The following is a 12,042-nucleotide window of genomic DNA, read 5'->3' on the forward strand; positions in this document are numbered from 1 at the left end:
CATGGCATCGTAGCATTTTACTTGATATTAGAACGAGTACAGGAGGTGCAGTGCGCACGCACAAGGAAACAAATGGCGGGAGGGGGAAGAAAAGAGAAGGAGTGTTTGTATTTGCAGCGCGAAATTAAACAGGTGCGATCATACCAGCACTAATGCACCGGATCCCATCAGAGCTCTGCAGTTAAGTGTGCTTCGGCGAGAGTAGTACTCGGATGGGGGACCTCCTGGGAAGTCCTCGTGTCGCACCAATTTTTTTCCAGACAGGTCGTTCGACGTTACGCGCGACTTGAACTAGGGTCCGCTGGTTTATACGCAAATGTGAGTAAAAAAAAAGGGGCATTTTAATCGATATTAGAACGAGAAGGAGAGGTGCAGTGTTAACGCACAAGGAAACAAATTATGGGAGGGGGAGGGAAGGAGAAGGAGTGTATGTATTTTCAGCACGAAATGAAACAGGTGCGATCATACCAGCACTAATGCAACAGATTCTATCAGAACTCCGTAGGTAAGGGTGCTTGGGCGAGAGTAGTACTAGCATGGGTTACCTCCTGCGAAGTCCTTATATTTCACCCATTTTCTTGTGAAGTCCTCGTGTCACACCAATTTTTTTTTCAGACGGGTCATTCGACGTTATGCTCGTCTGGAACAAGGGTCCGCTGGTTTATACGCAAATGTGAGTCAAGAAGCAGGGGCATTTTAACCGATATTAGAACGAGAATGAGAGGTGAAGTGTGAACGCACAAGGAAACAAATGACGGGAGGGGGAAGAAAGGAGAAGGAGTGTATGTATTTGCAGCGCGAAACTAAACAGGTGCGATCATACCAGCACTAAAGCCCTAGATCCCATCAGAACTCCGCAGTTAAGTGTGCTTGGCGAGATTAGTACTCGGATGGTTGACCTCCTGGGAAGTCCTCGTGTCGCACAAATTTTTTTTCAGACGGGTTGTTCGACGTTACGCGCGTCTGGAACTAGGGTCCGCTGGTTTATACGCAAATGTGAGTCCAGAAGTAGGGGCATTTTAATCGAAATTAGAACGAGAATGAGAGGTAAAGTGTGAACGCACAAGGAAACAAATGACGGGAGGGGGAAGAAAGGAGAAGGAGTGTATGTATTTGCAGCGCGAAATTAAACAGGTGCGATCATACCAGCACTAAAGCTCCCGATCCCATCAGAACTCCGCAGTTAAGTGTGCTTGGGCGAGAGTAGTACTCGGATGGGTGTCCACCTGGGAAGCCCTCGTGTTGCACCTATTTTTTTTCGGATGGGTTGTTCGACGTTACGCTCGAATGGAATTATAAACCGCAGGTTCATTTGCAAAGGTGAGTCACGGTGCCGGGGCATATTACTTGATATTAGAACGAGAAAGAGAGATGCAGAGTGCACGCAAAAGGAAACAAATGACGGGAGGGAGGATTGGAGGAGAAAGAGTGTATGTATTTGCAGTGCAGAATGAAACATGAGGGATCATACCAGCACTAATGCAACGGATTCTATCAGAACTCCGCAGTTAAGGGTGCTTGGGCGAGAAAAGTACTCGGATGGTTGACCTCCTGCGAAGTCCTTATATTTCACCCATTTTCTTGTGAGGTCCTCGTGTTGCACCCATCTTTTTGTAGATGATTCTTTCGACGTTACGCGCGACTTGATTTATGGTCCGCAGGTTTATTTGCAAATGTGAGTCACGGCGCCGTGGCATTTTACTTGATATTAGAACGAGCACGGGAGGTGCAGTGCGCACGCACAAGGAAACAAATGACGGGAGGAGGAAGAAAAGAGAAGGAGTGTATGTATTTGCAGCGCGAAATTAAACAGGTGCGATCATACCAGCACTAATGCACCGGATCCCATCAGAACTCCGCAGTTCTGAATCATCTGCAAAAACTCTGCAGAACTCCGCAGTCGTGCGTATCGTCGAAAGAATCATCTGCAAAAAAAATGGGTGCAACACGAGGACTTCCTAAGAAAATGGGTGAAATATAAGGACTTCGCAGGAGGTCACCCATCCTAGTGCTACTCTCGCCCAAGCACCCTTAACTTGCGGATTTTTGATAGAATCCGTTGCATTTGTGCTGGTATGATTACTCTTGTTTCATTCTGCGCTGCAAATACATACACTTTTTATCCCTCCATCCCCCCTCCCGTCATTTGTTTCCTTGTGCGTGCACTCTGCAACTCTCCTTCTCGTTCTAATAACGATTAAAATGCCCCTGCTTCTTGACTCACATTTGCGTATAAACCAGTGGACCCTAGTTCTAGTCGCATGTAACGTCGAACGACCCGTCTGAAAAAAAAATTACTGCAGCACGAGGACTTCCTAGGAGGTCACCCATCCGAGTACTACTCTCGCCCAAGCACACTTAACTTCGGAGTTTTGATGAGATCCGGTGCATTAGTGCTGGTATGATCGCACCTGTTTAATTTCGCGCTGCAAATACATAAACTCCTTCTCCTTTCTTCCCCCTCTCGTCATTTGTTTCCTTATGCGTGCGCACTGCACCTCTCGTTGTCGTTCAAATATCATGTAAAATGCCACGGCGTCGTGACTCACATTTGCGAATAAATCTGCGGACCATAATTAAAGTCACGCGTAATGTCGAACGGCACATCTGAAAAAAAAAAATGGGTGCAACACGAGAACTTCCCAGGAGGTAACCCATCATTGTACTACTTTCGTCAAAGCACACTTAACTACGGAGTTCTGATGGGATCCGGTGCATTTGTGCTGGTGTGACTCACATTTGCGAATAAACCTGATGACTATAATACAAGTCGCGCGTAACGTCGAAAGAATCATCTGTAAAAAAATGGGTGCAACACGAGGACTTCACAAGAAAATGGGTGAAATATAAGGACTTCGCAGGAGGTAACCCATGCTAGTACTACTCTCGCCCAAACACCCTTACCTACGGAGTTCTGATAGAATCTGTTGCATTAGTGCTGGTATGATCGCACCTGTTTCATTTCGCGCTGCAAATACATACACTCCTTCTCCTTTCTTCCCCCTCCCGTCATTTATTTCCTTGTGCGTGCGCACTGCACCTCTCGTTTTCATTCAAATATCAGGTAAAATGCCACGGCGCCATGACTCACATTTGCGAATAAATCTGCGGACCATAATTAAAGTCGCGCGTAACGTCAAACGGCACATCTGAAAAAAAAAATGGGTGCAACACGAGAACTTCCCACGAGGTAACCCATCATTGTACTACTTTCGCCAAAGCACACTTAACTGCGGAGTTCTGATGGGATCCGGTGCATTTGTGCTGGTATGATCGCACCTGTTTAATTTCGCGCTGCAAATACATACACTCCTTCCCCTTTCTTCCCCCTCCCGTCATTTGTTTCCTTGTGCGTGCGCACTGCACCTCCCGTTCTCGTTCTAATATCAAGTAAAATGCTACAGCACCGTGACTCACATTTGCGAATAAACCTGAGGACTATAATACAAGTCGCGCGTAACGTTGAAAGAATCATCTGCAAAAAAATGGGTGCAACACGAGGACTTCACAAGAAAATGGGTGAAATATAAGGACTTCGCAGGAGGTAACCCATGCGAGTACTACTCTCGCCCAAACACCCTTACCTACGGAGTTCTGATAGAATCCGTTGCATTAGTGCTGGTATGATCGCACCTGTTTCATTTCGCGCTGCAAATACATACACTCCTTCTCCTTTCTTCCCCCTCCCGTCATTTATTTCCTTGTGCGTGCGCACTGCACCTCTCGTTTTCGTTCAAATATCAGGTAAAATGCCACGGCGCCATGACTCACATTTGCGAATAAATCTGCGGACTATAATTAAAGTCGCGCGTAACGTCAAACAGCACATCTGAAAAAAAAAATGGGTGCAACACGAGAACTTCCCACGAGGTAACCCATCATTGTACTACTTTCGCCAAAGCACACTTAACTGCGGAGTTCTGATGGGATCCGGTGGATTTGTGCTGGTATGATCACACCTGTTTAATTTCGCGCTGCAAATAGATACACTCCTTCCCCTTTCTTCCCCCTCCCGTCATTTGTTTCCTTGTGCGTGCGCACTGTACCTCCCGTTCTCGTTCTAATATCAAGTAAAATGCCACGGCGCCGTGACTCACATTTGCGAATAAACCTGATGACCATAATTCAAGTCGCGCGTAACGTCGAAAGAATCATCTGCAAAAAAATGGGTGCAACACGAGGACTTTTACAAGAAAATGGGTTAAATATAAGAACTTCACAGGAGGTAACCCTTGCTAGTACTACTCTCGCCCAACCACCCTTACCTACGGAGTTCTGATAGAATCCGTTGCATTAGTGCTGGTATGATCGCACTTGTTTCATTTCGTGGTGAAAATACATACACTCCTTCTCCTTCCCTCCCCCTCCCATCAATTGTTTCCTTGTGCGTTCACACTGCACCTCTCTTTCTCGTTCTAATATCGATTAAAATGTCCCTGCTTCTTGACTCACATTTGCGTATAAACCAGCGGACCCTAGTTCCAGTCCTGCGTAACGTCGAACGACCCGTTTGCAAAAAAATTGGTGCGACACGAGAACTTCCCAGGAGGTCACCCATCCAAATACTACTCTCGCCCAAGCACGCTTAACTGCGAAGTTCTGATGGGATCCGGTGCATTAGTGATGGTATGATCGCACCTGTTTCATTTTGTGCTGAAAATAGATACACTCCTTCTCCTTCCCTCCCCCTCCCATCAATTGTTTCCTTATGCGTTCACACTGCACGTCTCCTTCTCGTTCTAATATCGATTAAAATGCCCCTGCTTCTTGACTCACATTTGCATATAAACCAGCGGACCCTAGTTCCAGTCGCGCGTAACGTCGAACAACCTGTCTGAAAAAAAATTGGTGCGACACGAGGACTTCCCAGGAGGTCACCCATCCGAGTACTACTCTCGCCCAAGCACACTTAACTGCGAAGTTCTGATGGGATCCGGTGCATTAATGCTGGTATGATCACACCCATCTAATTCCACGCTGCAAATACATAAACTCCTTCTCCTTTCTTCCCCTTCCCGTCATTTGTTTCCTTGTGCGTGCGCACTGCACCTCCCGTGCTCGTTCTAATATCAAGTAAAATGCTACGGTGCCATGACTCACATTTACGAATAAACCTGAGGACCATAATTCAAGTCGCGCGTAACGTCGAAAGAATCATCTGCAAAAAAATGGGTAAAACACGAGGACTTCACAAGAAAATGGGTGAAATATAAGGACTTCGCAGGAGGTAACCCATGCTAGTACAACTCTCGCCCAAGCACCCTTACCTACGGAGTTCTGATAGAATCCGTTGCATTAGTGCTGGTGTGATTGCACCTGTTTCATTTCGTGCTGAAAATACATACACTCCTTTTCCTTCCCTCGCCCTCCCATCAATTGTTTCCTTGTGCGTTCACACTGCACCTCTCCTTCTCGTTCTAATATCGATTAAAATGCCCCTGCTTCTTGACTCACAATTGCGTATAAACCAGCGGACTCCAGTTCCAGTCGAGCGTAACGTCGAACGACCCGTCTGAAAAAAATTGGTGCGACACGAGGACTTCCCAGGAGGTCACCCATCCGAAAACTACTCTCGCCCAAGCACGCTTAACTGCGGAGTTCTGATGGGATCCAGTGCATTAGTGATGGTATGATCGCACCAATTTAATTCCGCGCTGCAAATAAATAAACTCCTTCTCCTTTCTTCCCCCTCCCGTCATTTGTTTCCTTGTGCGTGCGCACTGCACCTCCCGTTCTCGTTCTAATATCAAGTAAAATGCTACAGCACCGTGACTCACATTTGCGAATAAACCTGAGGACCATAATACAAGTCGCGCGTAACGTCGAAAGAATCATCTGCAAAAAAATGGGTGCAACACGAGGACTTCACAAGAAAATGGGTGAAATATAAGGACTTCGCAGGAGGTAACCCATGCGAGTACTACTCTCGCCCAAACACCCTTACCTACGGAGTTCTGATAGAATCCGTTGCATTAGTGCTGGTATGATCGCACCTGTTTCATTTCGCGCTGCAAATACATACACTCCTTCTCCTTTCTTCCCCCTCCCGTCATTTGTTTCCTTGTGCGTGTGCACTGCACCTCTCGTTCTCGTTCAAATATCAGGTAAAATGCCACTGCGCCATGACTCACATTTACGAATAAATCTGCGGACCATAATTAAAGTCGCGCGTAACGTCAAATGGCACATCTGAAAAAAAGAATGGGTGCAACACGAGAACTTCCCACGAGGTAACCCATCATTGTACTACTTTCGCCAAAACACACTTAACTGCGGAGTTCTTATTGGATCCGGTGCATTTGTGCTGGTATGATCGCACCTGTTTAATTTCGCGCTGCAAATACATACACTCATTCCCCTTTCTTCCCCCTCCCGTCATTTGTTTCCTTGTGCGTGCGCACTGTACCTCCCGTTCTCGTTCTAATATCAAGTAAAATGCCACGGCGCCGTGACTCACATTTGCGAATAAACCTGAGGACCATAATTCAAGTCGCGCGTAACGTCAAAAGAATCATTTGCAAAAAAATGGGTGCGACACGAGGACTTTTACAAGAAAATTGGTTAAATATAAGGACTTCGCAGGAGGTAACCCTTGCTAGTACTACTCTTGCCCAAGCACCCTTACCTACGGAGTTCTGATAGAATCCGTTGCGTTAGTGCTGGTATGATCGCACATGTTTCATTTCGTGCTGAAAATACATACATTCTTTCTCCTTCCCTCCCCCTCCCATCAATTGTTTCCTTGTGCGTGCACACTGCACCTCTCTTTCTTGTTCTAATATCGATTAAAATGGGTGCAACACGAGGACATCACAAGAAAATGAGTGAAATATAAGGACTTCGCAGGAGGTAACCCATGCTAGTACTACTCTCGCCCAAGCACCATTACCTACGGAGTTCTGATAGAATCCGTTGCATTAGTGCTGGTATGATCGCACCTGTTTCATTTCGTGGTGAAAATACATACACTCCTTCTCCTTCCCTCCCCCTCCCATCAATTGTTTCCTTGTGCGTTCACACTGCACCTCTCTTTCTCATTCTAATATCGATTAAAATGTCCCTGCTTCTTGACTCACATTTGCGTATAAACCAGCGGACCCTAGTTCCACTCCTGCGTAACGTCGAACGACCTGTTTGAAAAAAAATTGGTGCGACACGAGGACTTCCTAGGAGGTCACCCATTTGAGTACTACTCTCGTCCAAGCACACTTAACTGCTGAGTTCTGATGGGATCTGGTGCATTAGTGCTGGTATGATCGCACCTGTTTCATTTTGTGCTGAAAATACATACACTCCTTCTCATTCCCTCCCCCTCCCATCAATTGTTTCCTTATGCGTTCACACTGCACGTCTCCTTCTCGTTCTAATATCGATTAAAATGCCCCTGCTTCTTGACTCACATTTGCGTATAAACCAGCGAACCCTAGTTCCAGTCGCGCGTAACGTCGAACAACCTGTCTGAAAAAAAGTTGGTGCGACACGAGGACTTCCCAAGACGTCACCCATCCGAGTACTACTCTCGCCCAAGCACACTTAACTGCGGACTTCTGATGGGATCCGGTGCATTAATGCTGGTATGATCGCACCCGTCTAATTCCACGCTGCAAATACATAAACTTCTTCTCCTTTCTTCCCCCTCCCGTCATTTGTTTCCTTGTGCGTGCGCACTGCACCTCCCGTGCTCGTTCTAATATCAAGTAAAATGCTACGGTGCCATGACTCACATTTGCGAATAAACCTGAGGACCATAATTCAAATCGCGCGTAACGTCGAAAGAATCATCTGCAAAAAAATAGGTGCAACACGAGGACTTCATAAGAAAATGGGTGAAATATAAGGACTTCGCAGGAAGTCACCCATCCTAGTGCTACTCTCGCCCAAGCACCTTTAACTTGCGGAGTTCTGATAGAATCCGTTGCATTGGTGCTGGTATGATTGCTTATGTTTCATTCTGCGCTGCAAATACATACACTTTTTCTCCCTCCATCCCCCCTCCCGTCATTTGTTTCCTTGTGCTTGCACTCTGCATCTCTCCTTCTCGTTCTAATATGGATTAAAATGCCCTTGCTTCTTGACTCACATTTGCGTATAAACCAGTGGACCCTTATTCCAGTCGCGCGTAACGTCGAACGACCCGTTTGGAAAAAAAATTAGTGCGACACGAGGACTTCCCAAGAGGTAATCCATTCGCGTACTACTCTCGCCCAAGCACACTTAACTGCGGAGTTCTGATGGGATCCGGTGCATTAGTGCTGGTATGATCGCACCTGTTTAATTTCGCGCTGCAAATACATAAACTCCTTCTCCTTTCTTCCCCCTCCCATCATTTGTTTCCTTGTGCGTGCGCACTGCACCTCTCGTTCTCGCTCAAATATCAAGTAAAATGCCATGGCGCCGTGACTCACATTTGCGAATAAATCTGAGGACCATAATTAAAGTCGCGCGTAAGGTCGAACGGCACATCTGAAAAAAAGAAAATGGGTGCAACACGAGAACCTCCCAGGAGGTAACCCATCATTGTACTACTTTCGCCCAAGCACACTTAACTGCGGAGTGCTGATGGGATCCGGTGCATTTGTGCTGGTGTGACCGCACCTGTTTAATTTCGTGCTGAAAATACATACACTCCTTCTTCCCTCCCCCCCTCCCATCATTTGTTTCCTTGTGCGTTCACACTGCACCTCTCCTTCTCGTTCTAATATCAATTAAAATGCCCCTGATTCTTGACTCACATTTGCGTATAAACCAGCGGACCATAGTTCCAGTCGCGCGTAACGTCGATCGACTCATCTGAAAAAAAATTGTTGCGATACGAGGACTTCCCAAGAGGTCACCCATCCAAGTACTACTCTCGCCCAAGCACACTTAACTGCAGAGTTCTGATGAGATCCAGTGCATTAGTGCTGGTATGATGCATCTTGTTTAATTTTGCGCTTCAAATACATACACTCCTTCTATTTTCTTCCTCCTCCCGTCATTTGTTTCCTTGTGCGTGCGCACTGCACCTCCCGTACTCGTTCTAATATCAAGTAAAATGCCACGGCGTCGTGACTCACATTTGCGAATAAACCTGCGGACCATAAATCAAGTCGCGCGTAACGTCGAAAGAATCATCTGCAAAACGATGGGTGCAACACGAGGACCTCCCAAGAAAATGGGTGAAATATAAGGACTTCGCAGGAGGTCACCCATCCTAGTACTTTTCTCGCCCAAGCACCCTTAACTGCGGAGTTCTGATAGAATCCGTTGAATTAGTGCTGGTATGATCCCTCATGTTTCATTCTGCACTGCAAATACATACACTCTTTCTCCTCCCATCCCCCCACCCGTCATTTGTTTCCTTGTGCGTGCACTCTGCATGTCTCTTTCTCGTTTTAATATCAAGTAATATGCCCCAGCACCGTGACTCACCTTTGTAAATGAACCAGCAGTTTATAATTCTATTCACGCGTAACGTCGAACAACCCATCCGAAAAAAATAGGTGCAACACGAGGGCTTCCCAAGTTGTCATCCATCCGAGTACTACTCTCGCCCAAGCACACTTAAGTGCGGAGTTCTGATGGGATCCAGGGCTTTAGTGCTGGTATGATCGCACCTGTTTAATTTCGCGCTGCAAATACATACACTCCTTCTCCTTTCTTCCCCCTCCGGTCATTTGTTTCCTTGTGCGTTCACACTTCACCTCTCATTCTCGTTATAATATCGATTCAAATGCCCCTGCTTCTTGACTCACATTTGCGTATAAACCAGCGGACCCTAGTTCCAGTCGCGCGTAACGTCAAACGACCCGTCTAAAAAAAAATTGGTGCGACACGAGGACTTCCAAACAGGTCACCCATCCGAGTACTACTTTCGCCCAAGCACACTTAACTGCGGAGTTCTGATGGGATCCAGTGCATTACTGCTGGAATGATTGCACCTGTTTAATTTCCCGCTGCAAATACATAAACTCATTCCCTTTTCGTCCACCTCTCGTCATTTGTTTCCTTGTGCGTGTGCACTGCAGCTCCCGTTCTCGTTCTAATATCAAGTAAAATGCTACAGCGCCGTGACTAACATTTGCGAATAAACCTGAGGAGCATAATTCAAGTCGCGCATAACGTCAAAAGAATCATCTGCAAACAAATGGGTGCAACACGAGGACTTCGTAAGAAAATGGGTGAAATATAAGGACTTCGCAGGAGGTCACCCATCCTAGTGCGACTCTAGCCCAAGCACCCTTAACTTGCGGAGTTCTGATAGAATCCGTTGCCTTGGTGCTGGTATGATTGCTCATCTTTCATTCTGCGCTGCAAATACATAAACTTTTTCTCCCTCCATCCCCCCTCCCGTCATTTGTTTCCTTGTGTGTGCACTCTGCATCTCTCCTTCTCGTTCTAATATCGATTAAAATGCCCCTGCTTCTTGACTCACATTTGCGTATAAACCAGTGGACCCTAGTTCCAGTCGCGCATAACGTCGAACGACCCGTCTGAAAAAAAAAAATTAGTGCGACACGAGGACTTCCCAGGAGGTCACCGATCCGAGTACTACTCTCGCCCAAGCACACTTAACTGTGGAGTTCTGATGGGATCCGGTGCATTAGTGCTGGTTTGATCGCACCCGTTTAAGTTCGCGCTGCAAATACATAAACTACTTCTCCGTTCTTCCCCCTCCCGTCATTTGTTTCCTTGTGCGTGCGAACTGTACCTCTTGTTCTCGTTCAAATATCAAGTAAAATGCCACAGCGCCGTGACTTACATTTGCGAATAAATCTACGGACCATAATTAAAGTCGCGCGTAACGTCGAACGACACATCTAAAAAAAAGAAAATGGGTGCAACACGAGAACTTCCCAAGAGGTAACCCATCATTGTACTACTTTCGTCAAAGCACACTTAACTGCGGAGTTCTGATGGGATCCGGTGCATTTGTGCTGGTGTGAGCGCACCTGTTTAATTTCGGGCTGAAAATACATACACTCCTTCTTCCCTCCCCCCCTCCCATCATTTGTTTCCTTGTGCATTCACACTGCACATCTCCTTCTCGTTCTAATATCGATTAAAATGCCCCAGATTCTTGACTCACATTTGCGTATAAACCAGCGGATTATAGTTCCAGTCGCGCGTAACGTCGAACGACCCGTCTGAAAAAAAATTGGTGCGACACGAGGACTTCCCAAAAGGTCACCCGTCCGAGTACTACTCTCGTCCAAGCACACTTAACTGCAGAGTTCTGATGGGATCCGGTGCATTAGTGCTGGTATGACCGCACCCATTTAATTCCACGCTGCAAATACATAAACTCCTTCTCCTTTCTTCCCCCTCCCGTCATTTGTTTCCTTGTGCGTGCGCACTGCACCTCTCGTTCTCGTTCAAATATCAAGTAAAATACCACGGCGTCGTGACTCACATTTGCGAATAAATCTGCGAACCATAATTAAAGTCGCGCGTAACGTCGAACGGCACATCTGAAAAAAAGAAAATAGGTGCAACACGAGAACTTCCCAGGAGGTAACCCATCATTGTACTACTTTCTCCAAAGCACACTTAACTCCGGAGTTCTGATGGGATCCGGTGCATTTGTGCTGGTGTGATCGCACCTGTTTAATTTCGTGCTGAAAATACATACACTCCTTCTTCCCTCTCCCCCTCCCATCATTTGTTTCCTTGTGCGTTCACACTGCACCTCTCCTTCTCGTTCTAATATCGATTAAAATGCCCCTGATTCTTGACTCACATTTGCGTATAAACAGCTGACCATAGTTCTAGTCGCGTGTAACGTCGAACGACCCATCTAAAAAAAAATTGTTGCGATACGAGGACTTCCCAAGAGGTCACCCATCCGAGTACTATTCTCTCCCAAGCACACTTAACTGCAGAGTTCTGATGGGATCCAGTGCATTAGTGCTGGTATGATGCCACTTGTTTAATTTTGCGCTTCAAATACCTACACTCCTTTTCTTTTCTTCCTCATCCCGTCATTTGTTTCCTTGTGCGTGCGCACTGCACCTCCCCTACTCGTTCTAATATCAAGTAAAATGCCACGGCGCCGTGACTCAC

At 46.5% G+C, this 12,042-nt stretch overlaps 3 non-coding genes and 19 pseudogenes across 3 annotated transcripts; 3 read left to right on the forward strand and 19 right to left on the reverse strand.

Annotated features, from left to right (window-relative positions):
• The first annotated feature begins 130 nt into the window (after window positions 1-130).
• Window positions 131-249, forward strand: LOC148262886 (5S ribosomal RNA; annotated as a pseudogene).
• A 560-nt stretch (window positions 250-809) lies between these two features.
• LOC148262887 (5S ribosomal RNA) lies at window positions 810-927 on the forward strand (annotated as a pseudogene).
• Window positions 928-1,132: 205 nt separating this feature from the next.
• LOC148262888 (5S ribosomal RNA) lies at window positions 1,133-1,251 on the forward strand. The gene has a single exon (XR_015820450.1). It is a non-coding gene; the product is annotated as a 5S ribosomal RNA (ribosomal RNA).
• A 1,043-nt stretch (window positions 1,252-2,294) lies between these two features.
• On the reverse strand, window positions 2,295-2,413 carry LOC148262889 (5S ribosomal RNA; annotated as a pseudogene).
• A 749-nt stretch (window positions 2,414-3,162) lies between these two features.
• LOC148262890 (5S ribosomal RNA) lies at window positions 3,163-3,281 on the reverse strand (annotated as a pseudogene).
• Window positions 3,282-3,842: 561 nt separating this feature from the next.
• Window positions 3,843-3,961, reverse strand: LOC148262891 (5S ribosomal RNA; annotated as a pseudogene).
• A 560-nt stretch (window positions 3,962-4,521) lies between these two features.
• On the reverse strand, window positions 4,522-4,640 carry LOC148262892 (5S ribosomal RNA). The gene has a single exon (XR_015820365.1). It is a non-coding gene; the product is annotated as a 5S ribosomal RNA (ribosomal RNA).
• Window positions 4,641-4,845: 205 nt separating this feature from the next.
• LOC148262893 (5S ribosomal RNA) lies at window positions 4,846-4,964 on the reverse strand. The gene has a single exon (XR_015820266.1). It is a non-coding gene; the product is annotated as a 5S ribosomal RNA (ribosomal RNA).
• A 558-nt stretch (window positions 4,965-5,522) lies between these two features.
• On the reverse strand, window positions 5,523-5,641 carry LOC148262894 (5S ribosomal RNA; annotated as a pseudogene).
• Window positions 5,642-6,202: 561 nt separating this feature from the next.
• Window positions 6,203-6,321, reverse strand: LOC148262895 (5S ribosomal RNA; annotated as a pseudogene).
• Window positions 6,322-7,145: 824 nt separating this feature from the next.
• LOC148262896 (5S ribosomal RNA) lies at window positions 7,146-7,264 on the reverse strand (annotated as a pseudogene).
• Window positions 7,265-7,469: 205 nt separating this feature from the next.
• LOC148262897 (5S ribosomal RNA) lies at window positions 7,470-7,588 on the reverse strand (annotated as a pseudogene).
• Window positions 7,589-8,150: 562 nt separating this feature from the next.
• On the reverse strand, window positions 8,151-8,269 carry LOC148262898 (5S ribosomal RNA; annotated as a pseudogene).
• A 209-nt stretch (window positions 8,270-8,478) lies between these two features.
• LOC148262899 (5S ribosomal RNA) lies at window positions 8,479-8,597 on the reverse strand (annotated as a pseudogene).
• A 204-nt stretch (window positions 8,598-8,801) lies between these two features.
• On the reverse strand, window positions 8,802-8,919 carry LOC148262900 (5S ribosomal RNA; annotated as a pseudogene).
• A 560-nt stretch (window positions 8,920-9,479) lies between these two features.
• LOC148262901 (5S ribosomal RNA) lies at window positions 9,480-9,598 on the reverse strand (annotated as a pseudogene).
• A 205-nt stretch (window positions 9,599-9,803) lies between these two features.
• On the reverse strand, window positions 9,804-9,922 carry LOC148262902 (5S ribosomal RNA; annotated as a pseudogene).
• Window positions 9,923-10,486: 564 nt separating this feature from the next.
• On the reverse strand, window positions 10,487-10,605 carry LOC148262903 (5S ribosomal RNA; annotated as a pseudogene).
• A 209-nt stretch (window positions 10,606-10,814) lies between these two features.
• Window positions 10,815-10,933, reverse strand: LOC148262904 (5S ribosomal RNA; annotated as a pseudogene).
• Window positions 10,934-11,137: 204 nt separating this feature from the next.
• Window positions 11,138-11,256, reverse strand: LOC148262905 (5S ribosomal RNA; annotated as a pseudogene).
• Window positions 11,257-11,465: 209 nt separating this feature from the next.
• On the reverse strand, window positions 11,466-11,584 carry LOC148262906 (5S ribosomal RNA; annotated as a pseudogene).
• Window positions 11,585-11,787: 203 nt separating this feature from the next.
• LOC148262907 (5S ribosomal RNA) lies at window positions 11,788-11,905 on the reverse strand (annotated as a pseudogene).
• Between the last annotated feature and the right edge of the window lie 137 nt (window positions 11,906-12,042).

The sequence above is a fragment of the Carica papaya genome, chromosome 5 (assembly GCF_054855325.1).
Source record: "Carica papaya isolate Zhongbai chromosome 5, ASM5485532v1, whole genome shotgun sequence".
In the NCBI taxonomy this organism is placed as follows: Eukaryota; Viridiplantae; Streptophyta; class Magnoliopsida; order Brassicales; family Caricaceae; genus Carica; species Carica papaya.